Here is a 17,876-nt window from a genome sequence, read left to right on the forward strand (position 1 = left end):
GGGGTTAGGGTTATGGTTAGGGTTAGGGGTTAGGTTTAGGGTTAGGTTTAGGGTTAGTGGTTAGGGTCAGGGTTGGATTAGGCTTAGGGTTAGGGTTATGGTTAGGGTTTAGGGTGAGGGTTAGGGTTAAGGGTTAGGGTTAGGGGTTAGGGTTAGGGTTACGGGGTTAGGGTTACGGGGTTAGGGTTACAGTTAGGGTTAGGGTGTTAGGGATTAGGGTTAGGGGGATAGGGATTAGGGTTATGGTTATCCGGTTAGGGTTATGGGTTAGGGTCAGGGTTAGGGATAGGGGGTTAGGTTTAAGTGTTAGGGTTAGGGTATTAGTCCTTCTAGAGCCCCTCTAGACAAATCTAAAGGCCTCTAGACCCTTCTAGAGGCCCCCAGAGTCCTTCTAAAGGCCCCCAGACCTCTCTAAAGACCGCCAGGGCCCTTCTAAAGGCCCCCAGACCCTCCTGGATCTCCACTGGACCCTTCTAAAGGCCCCTGGACCCTTCTAGAGCTTCTCACATCCCTTCTAAAAGCCCCCAGACCCTTTGAGTGCCCCCCAGAGACCTTCTAAAGGCCCCTGGACCCTTCTAGAGCTTCTCACGTCCCTTCTAAAAGACCCCAGACCCTTCGAGAGCCCCCCAGAAACTTTCTAAAAGCGCCAAGACCCTTCTAGAGCCCATCTGGACAATTCTAAAAGCCCCCAGACCCTTCTAGAGCCCCCCAGAGAGATTCAAAAAGCCCCTGAACCCTTCTAGAGCTTCTCACATCCATTCTAAAAGCCCCCAGACCCATCTAGAGCCCCCCAGATCCATACTAAAGACCTCTAGAGCACCCTGGGACCCCTTTATGACCTTCTAAGACCCTTCTAGGATGACGAGGAACCCTCTAGAGCCCTCTGGGAACCACTTAGGGCCTTCTAGAATCCTTCTAGGACCACCAGGAACCCTCTAGAGCCCCCTGGGAAGCACTTACGGCCTTCTAGGACCCTTCTAGGACCTCGAGAAACAATCTAGAGCCCCCTGGGACCCCCTTAGGGTCTTCTACGACCCTTCTAGGACCACGAGAAACAATCTAGAGCCCCCTGGGACCAATTTAGGGCCTTCTAGGACCCTTCTAGGACCACGAGAAACAATCTAGAGCCCCCTGGGACCCACTTAGGGCCTTCTAGGATCATTGTAAGACCCCTGGGAACCTTCTAGAGACCCCTGGGACCCCTTTAGTGCCTTCTAGGACCCTTCTAGGACCACCAGGAACCCTCTAGACCCCCTGGGACCACTTTAGGGCCTTCTAGGACCCTTCTAGGACCACGAGAAACAACCTAGAGCCACCTGGTACCCACTTAGGGCCTTCTAGGACCATTGTAAGACCCCGGGGAACCCTCTAGAGCCCCCTGGGTCCCCTTTAGTGCCTTCTAGGACCCTTCTAGGGCCCCCAGGGACCCTCTAGAGACCCCTGGGACCCTTCTAAAACCACCAGCTACACTCTAGTGCCCACTGGGACACCTTAGGGTTTTGTAGAACCCTTCTAGGACCACCAGGAACCATCTAGAGACCCCTGGGGCCCCCTTAGGGCCTACCAGGACCCTTCTAGGACCACGAGGAACCACTAGAGCCCACTGGGACCCACTCGGGGCTTCCTAGGAACATTCTGAGACCAAGAGGAACCCTCTAGAGCCCCCTGGTACCCCCTTAGGGCCTTCTAGGACCATTTTAAGACCCCGGGGATCCCTCTAGAGCCCCCTGGATCCCCCTATAGGGGCTTCTAGGACACTTCCAGGACTACCAGGAACCCTCTAGAGCACACTGGGACCGCTTTGGGCTTTGTAGAACCCTTCCAGGACCACCAGGAACCCTCTAGAACCCCCTGGGACACTTTTAGGTCCTTCTAGGACCCTTCTAGGGCCCACGGGAACCATCTAGAGCCCCCTGGGTCCCACTTCGGGCCTTCTAGGACACTTCTAGTTCCTCCAGGGACCCTCTAGAGTCCTCTGGGACCGCTTAGAGCCTTCCAGGACCCTTCTAGGACTCCCAGGAACCCTCTAGAACCCCCTGGGACCCCTTTAGGGCCTTCTAGGACCACAGGGAACCCTCTAGAGCCCCCTGGAACCCACTTAGGGCCTTCTAGGACACTTCTAGAGTCACCAGGAACGCTCTAGAGCACCCTGGGACCCCCTTAGAGCCTTCTAGGACCCTTCAAGGAGCCCCAGGAACCATCTAGAGCACCCTGGGAAACACTTAGGGCCTTCTAGGACCCTTCTAGGAGCCGCAGGAACCGTCTAGATCCCCCTGGGAGCCCTTTAGGGCATTTTAGGACCCTTCCAGGACCCACGGGAACCCTCTAGAGCCCACTGGGACCCCTTTAGGGCCTTCTATGACCTTTCTAGGGCCCCCTTGGATCCTCTAGAGCCCCCTGGGACCCCCTTAGGGCCTCCTAGGAACATACTAGGACCACGAGGAACCCTCTAGAGCCCCCTGGGACCCACTTAGGGCCTCCTAGGAACATACTAGGACCACAAGGGACCTTCTAGAGCCCACTGTGACAAACTTAGGGCCTTCTAGGACCCTTCTAGGACCATGAGAAACCATTCAAAGTCCCCTGGACCCACTTAGGGCCTTCTAGGACCATTCTAGGACCACGAGGAACCCTCTAGAGCCCCCTGGGACCCCTTTAAGGCCTTCTAGGACCCTTCTAGGACCACGAGAAACCCTCTAGAACCCTCTGGGACCCTCTTAGTGCGTTCTAGAACCCTTCTAGGACCACGAGGATCCATCTAGTCACCCCTGGGACTCCTTTAGGGCCTTCTAGAACCATTCTAGGGCCCCCAGGGACACTCTAGAGCCCCTTGGGACCACTTTAGGGCCTTCTAGGACCATGAGAAACGATCTAGAGCCCCCTGGGACCCACTTAGAGGCTTCTACGACCCTTCTAGGACCACAAGAAACCCTCTAGAGTCCCCTGGGACCAACTTAGGCCCTTCGAGGACCCTTCTAGGACCACGAGAAACCATCTAGAGCCCACTAAGACCCCCTTAGGGCCTTGTAGGACCATTGTAAGACCCCGAAAAAGCCTCTATATCCACCTCGGACACCTTTAGGGCCTTCTGGGACCATTCTAGTGCCCCCAGAGACCCTCTAGAGCCATCTGGGACCTTTTAGAGCCATCTAGGACCCTTCTAGGACCACGAAGAACTTTCTATAGCCCCCTGGGACCCCCTTAGGACCTTCTAGCACCCTTCTAGGATCACGAGGAACTCTCTAGAGCCCACTGGGACCCCCTTAAGGCCTTCAAGGACCCTTCTAGGTCCACAAGAAACCATCTAGAGGCCCCTGTGACCCACATAGGGCCTTCTAGGATGATTGTAAGACCCTGGGGAACCATCTAGAGCCTCGTGGGACCCCTTAGAGCCTTCTAGGACCCTTCTAGGACCACGAGGAACCCTCTCGACCCCCTGGGACCCCCTTTGGGCTTTCTAGGACTCTTCTAGGAGACCCAGTAACACTCTCGAGCCCCCTGGGAACAACTTAGGCCTTTCTAGGACCATTTTAAGACCCTAGGGAACCCTCTAGAGTCCCCTGGGAACCATTTAGGGCCTTTCTAGGACCATTTTAAGACCCCAGGAACCATCTAGAGCCCCCTGGGACCCCCTTAGGGCCTACTAGGACCATTGTAAGACCCCAGGGAACCCTCTAGAATCCCCTGGGAACCCTTTAGGGCCTTCTAAGACCCTTCTAGGACCACAAGGAACCTTCTAGAGACCCCTGGGACCCCCTTAGAGCCTTCTAGGACCTTTCTAGGAGCCCCAGAAACCTTTAGAGCCCCCTGGGACTGACTTAGTGTGTTCTAGGTGTCTTCTAGAACTCGTAGAACCCTCTCGAGCCCCCTGGGACCCCCTTAAGGCCTTCTAGGACCCTTCTAGGAGCACCAGGAACACTCTAGTGCCCCTAGGACCCACTTAGAGCCTTCTAGAACCCTTCTTAGACCCCCAGGGACCCTCTAGAGCCCACTGGGCCCCACTTAGGGCCTTCTAGGACCCTTCTATGACCACGAGGAATCCTCTGGATCTCCCTGGGACCCCCTTAGGGCATTCTAAAACCCTTCTAGGACCACGGGAAACCCTCTAGAGCCCCCTGGGACTCACTTAGGGCATTCTAGGACAATTTTAAGACTCCGGGGAACAATCTAGAGCCCCCTGGTACCCCTTAGAGCATTCTAGAACCATTCTAGGAGACACAGGAACCCTCTAACACCCCCTGGGACCCCCATAGGGCCTTCTAGGACCCTTCTAGGACCACAAGGAACCCTCTAGAGCCCTCTGTGACACCTTTTGTGCCTCCTAGGACCCTTTTAGTGCCCTCAGGGACCCTCTAGACCCCCTGTGACCCATTTAGGGCCTTCTAGGACACTTCTAGGGCCCCCAGGGTCTCTCTAGAGCCCCGTGGGACCCCTTAGAGCATTCTAGGACTGTTCTAGGAGCCCCAGGAACCTTCTAAAACCCTCTGGGACCCACTTAGGCCCTTCTAGGACCATTCTAGGACCACCAGGAACCTTCTAAAGCCCTCTGGGACCCCCTTAAAGCCTTCTAGGACCCTTCTAGGACCACAAGAAAGGTTCTAGAGCCCCCTGGGACCCCCTTAGGGCCTTCTAGGTGTCTTCTACGACCACGAGGAACCATCTAGAACCCCGTGGGACCACTTAGGACCATCTAGGACAATTTTATGACCCCGGGGAACCCCCTAGAGTCCTCTGGGACCCCCTTAGAGCCTGCTAGGACCATTGTAAGACCCCAGGGAACACTCTAGAGTCCCCTGGGACTCCTTAGGGCCTTCTAGGACCCTTCTAGGGCCACGAGAAACCCTCTAGAGCCCCCAGGGACTCCCTTAGGGCCTTCTTGGACCCTTCTAGGATCACCAGGAACCCTCTAGAGCCCCCTGGGACCCACTTAGGACCTTCTAGGACCCTTCTAGGACCACGAGAATCCATCTAGAGCCCCCTGGAACTCCTTAGAGCCTTCTAGAACCCTTCTAGGAGTCCCTGAATCCCTCTAGAGCCCCATGGGACCTACGTAAATCCTACTAGAACACTTCTAGCACCACCAGCATCCCTCTAGAGCCCCCTGGGAAGCATTTAGGGCCTTCTAAGACCCTTCTAGGACCACGAGAAACCATCTAGAGCCCCCTGGTACCCTCTTAGGGCCTTCTAAGACCCTTCCAAGGCCCCCAGGGACCCTCTAGACCCACTGGGACCCCCTTAGTGCATTCTAGGACCCTTCTAGGACCACCAGGAACCCTCTAGAGCCCCCTGGGACCCTTCTAGGGCTTTCTAGGACCCTTCTAGGACCACGAGAAACAATCTAGAGCCCCCTGGGACCCCCTTAGGGCTTTCTAGGTCCCTTCTCGGACCACCAGGAACCATGTAGACCCCCTGGGACCCTTTAGGGCATTCTAGGACCATTGTAAGACCCCGGGGAACCCTCTAGAGCCCTCTGGGACCCCCTTAGGACCTTCTAGGACCCTTCTAGGACCACCAGGATCCCTCTAGAGCCCCCTGGAACCGCCTTAGGTCCTTCTAGGACCCTTCTAGGACCTTGAGGAACCCTCTAGAGCTCTTTGGGATCCCTATAGAAGGGTCTGGAGGCCTTCAGAGGGTTCTGGATGGGCTCTAGAAGGGTCTGGGGGCCTTCAGAATGGCCCTGGGGGGATCTAGAAGGGTCTGGAGGCCTTCAGAAAGGTCCTGAGTGGCTCTAGAAGGGTCTGGGGGCCTTCAGAAGGTCCCTGGGGGGCTCTAGAAGGGTCTGGAGGCCTTCAGAAGGGCCCTGGGTGGGCTCTAGAAGGGTCTGGAGGCCTTCAGAAGGGTCCTGAGGGGCTCTAGATGGGTCCAACGTGGCTCTCAAACGGTCTAGGGCTTTCAGATTGGTGCTGGAGAGCTCTAGAAGGGTCTTGGAACCTTCATAAGGGTCCTGACTGGCTCTAGAAGGGTTCTGAGGGGCTCTAGAAGGGTCTGGGGGCATTCAGAAGGGTCCTGAGGGGCTCTAGAAGGGTCTGGGAGCCTTTAGAAGGGTCCTCGGGGGTTCTAGAAAGTCACAGAAGGGTCTTAGAAGGCTCTAACAGCGTCCCAGGGTGCTCCAGAGGGTTTCCAGAAGTCTTAGAAGAGTCCTACAAGGACCTGAGGAGGTCCCGGGGGCTCCAGAGGCTTCCTGGTGACTCTAGAAGGGTCCTAGAAAGCCCTAAGCGGGTTCCAGGAGGCTCTAGAGGGTTCCTGGTGACTCTAGAAGGGTCCTAGGAAGCCCTAGAAAGATCCCGGGGGCTCTAGAGGGTTCCTGGAGACACTAGAAGAGTCCCAGAAAGCCCTAGAAGGGTCCCACGGGGCTCTAGAGGGTTCCCGTGGGTTTTAGAAGGGTTCTAGAAGGCCCTAAAGAGGACCCAGGGGGCTCTAGGGGGTTCCTCGTGGCCCTAGAAGGGTCTTAGAAGGCCCTAAGTGTGCCCAGAGGACTCCAGAGGATTCTTCGTGGTCCTAGAAGAGCTCTAGAAGGCACTTAATGGGTCCCAGGTGGCTCTAGAGGGCTCCTGGTGACTCTAGAATTCTCCTATAAAGCCCTAGAAGGGTCCCAGGGGTCTCGAGAGGGTACATGGTGACACTAGAAGGGTCCTAGAAAGACCTAGAATGGTCCCAGAGGGCTCTAGAGGGTTCACTTGGGTCCTAGAAAGGCCCTAGAAGGCCCTAAGGAGGTCCTAGGGGGCTCTAGAGGGTTCCTCGTGGTCCTAGAAGGGTCCTAGAAGGCCCTAAGGGGGTCCCAGGGGGGTCTAGAGGGTTCCTCGTGGTCCTAGAAGTGCCCCTAGAAGGCCCTAAAGGGGTCCCAGGGGGCTCTAGATGGTATCTCATGGTCCTAAAATGTCCTAGAAGGCCCTAAGTGGGTCCCAAGGGGCTCTAGATGGTTTCTCGAGGTCGTAGAAGGGTCCTAGAAGGGACTAAGGGGGTCGCAGGGGGCTCTAGAGGGTTCCTGGGGCTCCTAGAAGGGTTCCAGTAGGCTCTAAGTGGTCCCAGGGGGCTCTAGAGGGTTTCTCGTGGCCCTAGAAGGGTTCTAGAAGGTCCTAAGTTGGTCCCAGGGGGCTCTAGAAGGTGCTTTGGGGTCCTAGAAGGGTCCTAGAAGGCCCTAAGTTGGTCCCAGGGGGCTCTAGAAGGTTCCTGGTGCCTCTAGAAGGGTCTTAGAAAATCCTAGAAGTTTCCCAGGGGGTTCTAGATGGTTCCTTGTAGTTCTAGAAGTGTTCTAGAATGCCGTTAAGGGGTCCCAGGGGGCTCTAGAGGGTTCCTCATGGTCCTAGAAGGCCCCAAGCGGTTCCCAGGGGGCTCTAGAGGGTTCCTGGGGCTCCTAGAAGGGTCCTGGAAGGCTCTAAGGGGGTCCCAGGGTGCTCTAGAAGGTCCCTGGGGGCACTAGAAGGGTCCTAGAAGGCCCTAAAACGGTCCTAAGGGGCTCTAGAGGGTTCCCCGGCATCTTACAATGGTCCTACATGGCCCTAAGTTGTCCCAGCAGGCTCTAGAGGGATCCATGTGTTCCTAGAATACCCCAGAAGGCCCTAAGGAGGTCCCAGGTGGCTCTAGATGGTTTCTCGTGGTCCTAGAAGGGTCATAGAAGGCTCTAAGGGGGTCCCAGGGAGCTCTAGAGGGGTCCTCGTGGTGCTAGAATGTTCCTAGAAGGTTCTAAGGGGGTCCCAGGGGCTCTAGAAAGTTCTTCGTGGTCTTAAAAGCATCCGAGAAGGCCCTAAGTGGGTTCCACGGGGCTCTAGAAGGTCCCTGGGGGCCCTAGAAAGGTCCTAGAAGGCCCTAAGGAGGTCCCAGGTGCCTCTAGAGAGTTCCTTGTGGTCTTAGAAGTGTTCTAGAAGGCCCTAAATGGGTCCCAGGGGGCTCTAGAGCGTCCCTGGGGCACTAGAAGGGTCCTAGAAGGTCCTAAGTTGGTCTCAGGGTGCTCTAGGGGGTTCCTCGTTGTCCTAGAAGTGTCCTAGGAGGCCCTAAGTTGGTCCCAGGGGGCTCTAGAGGGTTCCTGGTGACACTAGAAGGGTCCTAGAAAGACCTAGAATGGTCCCAGAGGGTTCTAGAGTGTTCCCGTGGGTCCTAGAAGGGTCCTAGAAGGCCCTAAAGGGGTCCCAGGGGTGTCTAGATGGTTCCTCATGGTCCTAAAAGGGTCCTAGAAGGGCCTAAATGGGTCCCAGAGGGCTCTAGATGGTTTCTCGTGGTCCTAAGAGGTACCTAGAAGGGTCTAAGTGGGTTCCAGGGGGCTCTAGAGGGTTTCTCGTGGTCCTAGAAAGGTCCTAGAAGGCCCTAAATTGGTCCCAGGGAATTCTAGAGGGTTCCTGGTGTTCCTAGAAGGGTCTTAGAAAGATCCAAGCGGTCCCATGGGGCACTAGAGGGTTCCCTGTGGTCCTAGAATGGTCCTAGAAGGCCCTAAATTGGTCCCAGTGGGTTCTAGAGGGTTTCTGGTGCTCTTAGAAGGGTCTTAGAAGGATCCAAGTGGTACCAGGGGGCTCTAGAGGGTTCCTGGTCGTCCTAGAAGGGCCATAGAAGGTCCTAAGGTGTCCCACGGGGCTCTAGATGGTCCCTGGGGGCCCTAGAAGGGTCGTAGAAGGCACTAAAGTGGACCCAGAGGGCTCTAGAGGGTTCCCCGGTGCCTTACCATGGTCCTAGAAGGCCCTAAGGGGGTACTAGGGGGCTCTAGGTTGTTTCTTGTGGTCCTAGAAGGGTCCTAGAATGCCCTAATGTGGTCCCAGGGATCTCTAGATTGTTTCTCATGGTCCTAGAAGGGTCCTAGAAGGCCCTAAGGGGCTTCCAGGGAGCTCTAGATTGTTCCACGGGGTCTTACCATGGTCCTAGAAGGCCCTAAGGGGGTCCCAGGGGGCTCTAAATGGTTTCTCATGGCCCTAGAAGGGTCCTAGAACGCCCTAAATTGGTCCCCGGGGGCTCTACATTGTTTCTCATGGTCCTAGAAGGGTCCTAGAAGGCCCTAAGGGGGTTCCAGGGGGTTCTAGAGGTTTCCTCGTGGTCCTAGAAGGGTCCTAGAAGGCCCTAAGTGGGTCCCAGGGTGCTCTAGAGGGTTCCTGTTGGTCCTAGAAGGGTCCTAGAAGGCCCTAAAGTGGTCCCAGGGGGCCCTAGATTGTTTCTCATGGTCCTAGAATGGTCCTAGAAGGCCCTAAGGGGGTCCCAGGGGGCTCTACAGGGTTTCTCGTTGTCCTAGAAGGGTTGTAGAAGGCCCTAAGTGGTTACCAGAGAGCTCTAGAGGGTCCCTGGGGGACCTAGAAGTCTCCTAGTAGGCCTTAAAGGGGTCCCAGGAAGCTCTAGAAGGTTCCTCGTGGTCCTCGAAGGGTCCTAGAAGGCCCTAAGGGGTTCCCAGATGGCTCTAGATGGTTTCTCATAGTCCTAGAAGGGGCCTAGATGGTCATAAGGGGGTCCCAGGGGGCTCTAGATCGTTTCTCATGGTCCTAGAAGGCCCTAAAGTGGTCCCAGGGGGCTCTAGAGTGTCCCTGGGGGCACTAGAATGGTCCCAGAAGGCCCTAAAGGTGTCCGAGGTGGATATAGAGGCTTTTTCGGGGTCTTACAATGGTCCTACAAGGCCCTAAGGGGGTCTTAGTGGGCTCTAGTGGTTCCTCGTGGTCCTAGAAGGGTCCATGTAGGCCCTAAGGGGGTCCCAGGGGTCTCTAGATGGTTCCTGGTGGTCCTAGAAGTGTCCTAGTAGACCCTAAGTGGGTCCCAGAGGGCTCTAGAGGGTTCCCCGGGGTCTTACAATGGTCCTAGAAGGCCCTAAGTGGGTCCGGGGGGCTTTGAATGGTTTCTCATGGTCCTAGAAGGGTCCTAGAAGGCCCTAAGTGGGTTCCAGGGGGCTCTAGAGGGTTCCTGGTGGTCCTAGAAGGATTCTAGAAGGCCCTAAGTGGTTCCCAGAGGGCTCTAGATGGTTTCTCGTGGTCTTAGAAGGGACATAGAAGGCCCTAAATTGGTCCCAGTGGACTCTAGAGGGTTCCTGGGTTTCCTAGAAGGGCCCTAGAATGGTCTAAGGGGTTCCAGGGGGCTCTAGAGGGTCCCTGGGAGCCCTAGAATTGTCCTAGAAGGCCCTAAGTGGTTCCCAGTTGGCTCTAGAGGGTTTCTCGTGGTCCTAGAAGGGTCCTAGGAGGCCCTAAAGGGGTCCCAGGGAGATCTAGATGGTTTCTCGTTGTCCTAGAAGCGTCCTAGAAGGCCCTAAGTGGTTCCCAGGGTGCTCTAGAGGGTTCCTGGGGCTCCCAGAAGGGTCCTAGAAGGCTCTAATGGGGTTCCCAGATGGCTCTAGATGGTTTCTCATAGTCCTAGAAGGGGCCTAGATGTTCATAAGGGGGTCCCAGGGGGCTCTAGATCGTTTCTCATGGTCCTAGAAGGCCCTAAAGTGGTCCCAGGGGGCTCTAGAGTGTCCCTGGGGGCACTAGAATGGTCCCAGAAGGCCCTAAATGTGTCCGAGGTGGATATAGAGGCTTTTTCGGGGTCTTACAATGGTCCTACAAGGCCCTAAGGGGGTCTTAGTGGGCTCTAGTGGTTCCTCGTGGTCCTAGAAGGGTCCATGTAGGCCCTAAGGGGGTCCCAGGGGTCTCTAGATGGTTCCTGGTGGTCCTAGAAGTGTCCTAGTAGACCCTAAGTGGGTCCCAGAGGGCTCTAGAGGGTTCCCCGGGGTCTTACAATGGTCCTAGAAGGCCCTAAGTGGGTCCGGGGGGCTTTGAATGGTTTCTCATGGTCCTAGAAGGGCCCTAGAATGGTCTAAGGGGTTCCAGGGGGCTCTAGAGGGTCCCTGGGAGCCCTAGAATTGTCCTAGAAGGCCCTAAGTGGTTCCCAGAGGGCTCTAGAGGGTTTCTCGTGGTCCTAGAAGGGTCCTAGGAGGCCCTAAAGGGGTCCCAGGGAGATCTAGATGGTTTCTCGTTGTCCTAGAAGCGTCCTAGAAGGCCCTAAGTGGTTCCCAGGGTGCTCTAGAGGGTTCCTGGGGCTCCCAGAAGGGTCCTAGAAGGCTCTAATGGGGTCGCAGGGTGCTCTAGAGGGTTCCTGGTGACTCTAGAAGTGTCCTAGAAGGCCCTAAGTGGGTTCCAGGGGGCTCTAGAGGGTTCCTCTTGGTCTCAGAATGTTCCTAGGAAGCCCTGAGAGGGTCCCAGTGGGCTCTAGTGGTTCCTCGTGGTCCTAGAAGGGTCCATGTAGGCCCTAAGGGGGTCCCAGGGGTCTCTAGATGGTTCCTGGTGGTCCTAGAAGTGTCCTAGTAGACCCTAAGTGGGTCCCAGAGGGCTCTAGAGAGTTCCTCGTTGTCTTAGAAGAGTCCGAGAAGGCCCTAAATGGTTCCCAGAGGCCTCTAGAGGGTTCCTGGTGGTCCTAGAAGGGTTCTGGAAGGCTCTAATCGGTCCCAGGGGACTCTAGAATGTCCCTGGAGGACCTAGAAGTGTCCTAGAAGGCCCGAAGTGGGTCCCAGGGGGCTCTAGAGGGTTCCTCGTGGTTCTGGAAGGGTTCTACAAAGCCCAAAGTCATCCCAGGGGTCTCTAGATGGTCCCTGAGGGCCCTAGAAGCGTCCTAGAAGGCCCTAAAGGGGACCCAGGGGGCCCTAGAGGGTTACCCGGGGTCTTTAAATGGTCCTAGAAGGCCCTAAGGGGGTACCAGGTTGCTCTAGGTTGTTTCTCGTGGTCCTAGAAGGGTCCTAGAAGGCCCTAAATTGGTCCCAGGGGGCTCTAGAGGGTTCCTGGTGGTCCTAGAAGGCACTAAAGGGGTCCCAGGGGTCTCTAGAATGTTCCCAGGGGGCTTACAATGGTTCTAGAAGGCCCTAAGTGGGACCCAGGGGGCTCTAGATGGTTTCTCATGGTCCAAGAAGGGTCCTAGAAGGCCCTAAAGTGGTCCCAGGGGGCTCTAGATTGTTTCTCATGGTCCTAGAAGGGTCCTAGAAGGCCCTAAGGGGGTCCCAGGGGGCTCTAGAGGGTTCCTGGTGGTCCTAGAAGGATTCTAGAAGGCCCTAAGTGGTTCCCAGAGGGCTCTAGAGGGTTTCTCGTGGTCCTAGAATGGTCCTAGGAGGCCCTAAAGGGGTCCCAGGGAGCTCTAGACGGTTCCTTGTGGTCCTAGAAGGATCCTAGAAGGACCTAAGTGGTTCCCAGAGGGCTCTAGATGGTTTCTCGTGGTCTTAGAAGAGACCTAGAAGGCCCTAAAGTGTTCCCAGTGGACTCTAGAGGGTTCCTGGGGTTCCTAGAAGGGCCCTAGAACGGTCTAAGGGGTTCCAGGGGGCTCTAGAGGGTCCCTGGGGGCCCTAGAAATGTCCTAGAAGGCCCTAAAGGGGTCCCAAGGGGCTCTAGAGCGTTCCCTGGGGTCTTACCATGGTCCTAGAAGGCCCTAAGAGGGTCCCATAGGGCTCTAGAATGTTTCTCGTGGTCCTAGAATGGTCCTAGAAGGTCCTAAATGGGTCTAAGGGAGCTCTAGAGGGTTCCTGGTGACTCTAGAAGTCTCCTAGAAAGCCCTAGAAGGGTCCTGGGGGGCTCTAGAGGCTTCCCTGTGGTCCTAGAAGGGTCCTAGAAGGCCCTAAATTGGTCCCAGGGGGCTCTAGATGGCTCCTGGTGCTCCTAGAAGGGTCCTAGAAGGCTCTAAACGGTCCCAGGGGTCTCTAGAGGGTACCTGGAGGACCTAGAAGTGTCCTAGCAGGCCCTAAAGGGGTCCCAGGGGGCTCTAGATGGTGCCCGTGGGTGCTAGAAGGGTCTTAGAAGGCCCTAATTTGGTCCCAGGGTGCTCTAGAGGGTTCCTGGTGGTCCTAGAAGGGTTCTACAAAACCCTAAGGTGTCCCAGTGGGCTCTAGAGGGTTCCTGGTGGTTTTAGAATGGTCCCAGGGGTCTCTAGAGGGTCCCTGGTGGCCCTAGAAGGGTCCTAGAAGGCACTAAAGGGGACCCAGGGGGCTCTAGAGGGTTTCTCGTGGTCCTAGAAGGGTCCTAGGAGGCCCTAAAGGGGTCCCAGGGAGATCTAGATGGTTCCTCGTTGTCCTAGAAGCGTCCTAGAAGGCCCTAAGTGGTTCCCAGGGTGCTCTAGAGGGTTCCTGGGGCTCCCAGAAGGGTCCTAGAAGGCTCTAATGGGGTCGCAGGGTGCTCTAGAGGGTTCCTGGTGACTCTAGAAGTGTCCTAGAAGGCCCTAAGTGGGTTCCAGGGGGCTCTAGAGGGTTCCTCTTGGTCTCAGAATGTTCCTAGGAAGCCCTGAGAGGGTCCCAGTGGGCTCTAGTGGTTCCTCGTGGTCCTAGAAGGGTCCATGTAGGCCCTAAGGAGGTCCCAGGGGTCTCTAGATGCTTCCTGGTGGTCCTAGAAGTGTCCTAGTAGACCCTAAGTGGGTCCCAGAGGGCTCTAGAGAGTTCCTCGTTGTCTTAGAAGAGTCCGAGAAGGCCCTAAATGGTTCCCAGAGGCCTCTAGAGGGTTCCTGGTGGTCCTAGAAGGGTTCTGGAAGGCTCTAATCGGTCCCAGGGGACTCTAGAATGTCCCTGGAGGACCTAGAAGTGTCCTAGAAGGCCCGAAGTGGGTCCCAGGGGGCTCTAATGGGTTCCTCGTGGTCCTGGAAGGGTTCTACAAAGCCCAAAGTCGTCCCAGGGGGCTCTAGATGGTCCCTGAGGGCCCTAGAAGCGTCCTAGAAGGCCCTAAAGGGGACCCAGGGGGCCCTAGAGGGTTACCCGGGGTCTTTAAATGGTCCTAGAAGGCCCTAAGGGGGTACCAGGTTGCTCTAGGTTGTTTCTCGTGGTCCTAGAAGGGTCCTAGAAGGCCCTAAATTGGTCCCAGGGGGCTCTAGAGGGTTCCTGGTGGTCCTAGAAGGCACTAAAGGGGTCCCAGGGGTCTCTAGAATGTTCCCAGGGGGCTTACAATGGTTCTAGAAGGCCCTAAGTGGGACCCAGGGGGCTCTAGATGGTTTCTCATGGTCCAAGAAGGGTCCTAGAAGGCCCTAAAGTGGTCCCAGGGGGCTCTAGATTGTTTCTCATGGTCCTAGAAGGGTCCTAGAAGGCCCTAAGGGGGTCCCAGGGGGCTCTAGAGGGTTCCTGGTGGTCCTAGAAGGATTCTAGAAGGCCCTAAGTGGTTCCCAGAGGGCTCTAGAGGGTTTCTCGTGGTCCTAGAATGGTCCTAGGAGGCCCTAAAGGGGTCCCAGGGAGCTCTAGACGGTTCCTTGTGGTCCTAGAAGGATCCTAGAAGGACCTAAGTGGTTCCCAGAGGGCTCTAGATGGTTTCTCGTGGTCTTAGAAGAGACCTAGAAGGCCCTAAAGTGTTCCCAGTGGACTCTAGAGGGTTCCTGGGGTTCCTAGAAGGGCCCTAGAACGGTCTAATGGGTTCCAGGGGGCTCTAGAGGGTCCCTGGGGGCCCTAGAAATGTCCTAGAAGGCCCTAAAGGGGTCCCAAGGGGCTCTAGAGCGTTCCCTGGGGTCTTACCATGGTCCTAGAAGGCCCTAAGAGGGTCCCATAGGGCTCTAGAATGTTTCTCGTGGTCCTAGAATGGTCCTAGAAGGTCCTAAATGGGTCTAAGGGATCTCTAGAGGGTTCCTGGTGACTCTAGAAGTCTTCTAGAAAGCCCTAGAAGGGTCCCGGGGGGCTCAAGAGGCTTCCCTGTGGTCCTAGAAGGGTCCTAGAAGGCCCTAAATTGGTCCCAGGGGGCTCTAGATGGCTCCTGGTGCTCCTAGAAGGGTCCTAGAAGGCTCTAAACGGTCCCAGGGGTCTCTAGAGGGTACCTGGAGGACCTAGAAGTGTCCTAGCAGGCCCTAAAGGGGTCCCAGGGGGCTCTAGATGGTGCCCGTGGGTGCTAGAAGGGTCTTAGAAGGCCCTAATTTGGTCCCAGGGTGCTCTAGAGGGTTCCTGGTGGTCCTAGAAGGGTTCTACAAAACCCTAAGGTGTCCCAGTGGGCTCTAGAGGGTTCCTGGTGGTTTTAGAATGGTCCCAGGGGTCTCTAGAGGGTCCCTGGTGGCCCTAGAAGGGTCCTAGAAGGCACTAAAGGGGACCCAGGGGGCTCTAGAGGGTTCCCCGGGGTCTTACAATGGTCCTAGAAGGCCCTAAGTGGGTACCAGGTGGCTCTAGGTTGTTTCTCGTGGTCCTAGAAGGGTCCTAGAAGGCCCTAAAGTGGTCCCAGGGGGTCTAGAGGGTTCCTGGTGGTCCTAGAAGGGTCTTAGAAGGCACTAAAGGGGTCCCAGGGGTCTCTAGAAGGTTCCCAGGGGTCTTACAATGATCCTAGAAGGCCCTAAGTGGGTCCCAGGGGGCTCTAGATGGTTTCTCTTGGTCCTAGAAGGGTCCTAGAAGGCCCTAAATTGGTCCCAGGGGGCTCTAGATTGTTTCTCGTGGTCCTAGAATGGTCCTAGAAGACCCTAAGTGGGTCCCAGGGAGGTCTAGAGGGTTCCTTGTTGTCCTAGAAGGCCGTAAGTGCGTCCCAGGGGGCTCTAGAGGGTTCCTGGTGGTCCTAGAAGGATTCTAGAAGGCCCTAAGTGGTTCCCAGAGGGCTCTAGAGGGTTCCTCGTCATCCTAGAAGGGTCTTAGAAGGTCATAAATGGGTCCCAGGCTGCTCTAGAGGTCTTTAGTATGGATCTGGGGGGCTCTAGAAGGGTCTGGGGGCTTTTAGAATGGATGTGAGAAGCTCTAGAAGGGTTCAGGGGCTTTTTGAATCTCTCTGGGGGGCTCTAGAAGGGTCTGGGGGCTTTTAGAATTGTCCAGATGGGCTCTAGAAGGGTCTTGGCGCTTTTAGAAAGTTTCTGGGGGGCTCTCGAAGGGTCTGGGGTTTTTTGAAGGGACGTGAGAAGCTCTAGAAGGGTCCAGGGGCCTTTAGAAGGTCTCTGGGGGGCACTCAAATGGTCTGGGGGCTTTTAGAAGGGATGTGAGAAGCTCTAGAAGGGTCCAGGGGCCTTTAGAAGGGCTCCGGGGGGTGTAGAATGGTCTGGGGGCCTTTAGAATGGTCCAGAAGGGCTCTAGAAAGGTCTTGGCACTTTTAGAAGGGCCCCCGTGGGTGCTAGAATGGTCTGGGGTCTTTTAGAATGGACGCCAGGTGCTCTAGAAGGGTCTGGGGGCTTTTAGAAGGGTCTAGTGGAGCTCTAGGAGGGTCTGGGGGCCTTTAGAAGGGCCCTGGCTGTCGTTAGAGAGGTCTGGTGGCCTTTAGAAGGACTCTGGGGGCCTCTAGAAGGGTCTAGAGGCCTTTAGATTTGTCTAGAGGGGCTCTAGAAGGACTAATACCCTAACCCTAACACTTAAACCTAACCCCCTATCCCTAACCCTGACCCTAACCCATAACCCTAACAGGATAACCATAACCCTAATCCCTATCCCCCTAACCCTAATCCCTAACACCCTAACCCTAACTCCGTAACCCTAACTCCGTAACCCTAAACCCGTAACCCTAACCACATAACACTAACCCCTAACCCTAACCCTAACCCCTAACCCTAACCCTAAAGATAAACTTAAACCTAACCCCTAACCCTAAACATAACTCTAACCCTAACCCACAACCCTAACCCTCACCCTAAACCCTAACCATAACCCTAACCCTAACCCTAACACTAACCCAACCCTGACCCTAATCCTAACACCTAACCCTAACCCTAACCCTAACCCTAAACCTAACCCCTAACCCTAACCCCTAACCCTAACCCTAAGCCTAACCCTAAACCTAACCCCTAACCCAAACCCTAACACTAACCCTAACCCCTAACCCTAACCCTCACCCTAAACCCTAACCATAACCCTAACCCTAGCCCTAAACCTAACCATAAACCCAAACCCTAAACCCTAACCTTAACCCCTAAAACTAACCCTAACCCTAACCACTAACCCTAACCCCTAACCCTAATCCTAACCCCTAACACCTAACCCTAACCCTAATGACCAGAAACCCTAACCATAACCCTGACTCCTAACCATAACCCTAACCCTAACCCTAATGACCCTAACCCTAACCCTAATCTAACCCTAACCCTAACCATAACCCTAACCCCTAACCCTAAACCTAAATGCTAACCCTAACCCTAAACCCTATCCCTAACCCTAACCCCTAACCCTAACCCTAATGACCCTAACCCTAACCCTAACCATAACGACCCTAACCCTAACCGTAAACCAAACCCCTAACCCTAACCCTAATGACCCTAAACCCTAACCATAACCCTAACCCCTAACCATAACCCTAACCCTAACCCTAATGACCCTAACCCTAACCCTAATCTAACCCTAACCTAACCCTAATCCTAACCCCTAACCCTAAAACTAACCCTAACCCTAACCCTAACCCCTAACCCTAATGACCCTAACCCTAATGACCCTAACCCTAACCCTAACCCTAATGACCCTAACCCTTACCCTAACCCCTAACCCTAACCCCTAACCCTAACCCTAATGACCCTAACCCTTACCCTAACCCTAATGACCCTAACCCTAACCCTAAACCCTAATGACCCTAACCCTAACCCTATCCCTAACCGCTAACCCTAATGACCCTGACCCTAACCCTAACCCCTAACCCTAACCCAACCCTAACCCTAATCCTAACCCTAACCCTAACCCTAACCCCAACACTAAACCCTAACCCTAAACCCTAACCCTAACCCCTAACCCTAACCCTAATGACCCTAACCCTAACCCTATACCCCTATCCATAACCCTTAACCCTAACCCAAATCCTAACCCTAACCCTATCCCTAATGACCCTAACCCTAACACTAACCCCTAACTTCTAGAGCTTCTCACATCCCTTCTAAAAGCCCCTGGACCCTTCTAGAGCCCCCTGGGTCCCTTCTAAAAGTGCCAAGACCCTTTTAGAGCCCATCTGGACCATTCTAAAGGCCCCCAGACCCCTCTGGACCCCCCAGAGACCTTCTAAAGGCCCCTGGACCCTTCTAGAGCTTCTCACGTCCCTTCTAAAAGCCCCCAGACC

The sequence above is a fragment of the Phaenicophaeus curvirostris genome, chromosome 29 (assembly GCF_032191515.1).
Source record: "Phaenicophaeus curvirostris isolate KB17595 chromosome 29, BPBGC_Pcur_1.0, whole genome shotgun sequence".
Lineage (NCBI taxonomy): Eukaryota > Metazoa > Chordata > Aves > Cuculiformes > Cuculidae > Phaenicophaeus > Phaenicophaeus curvirostris.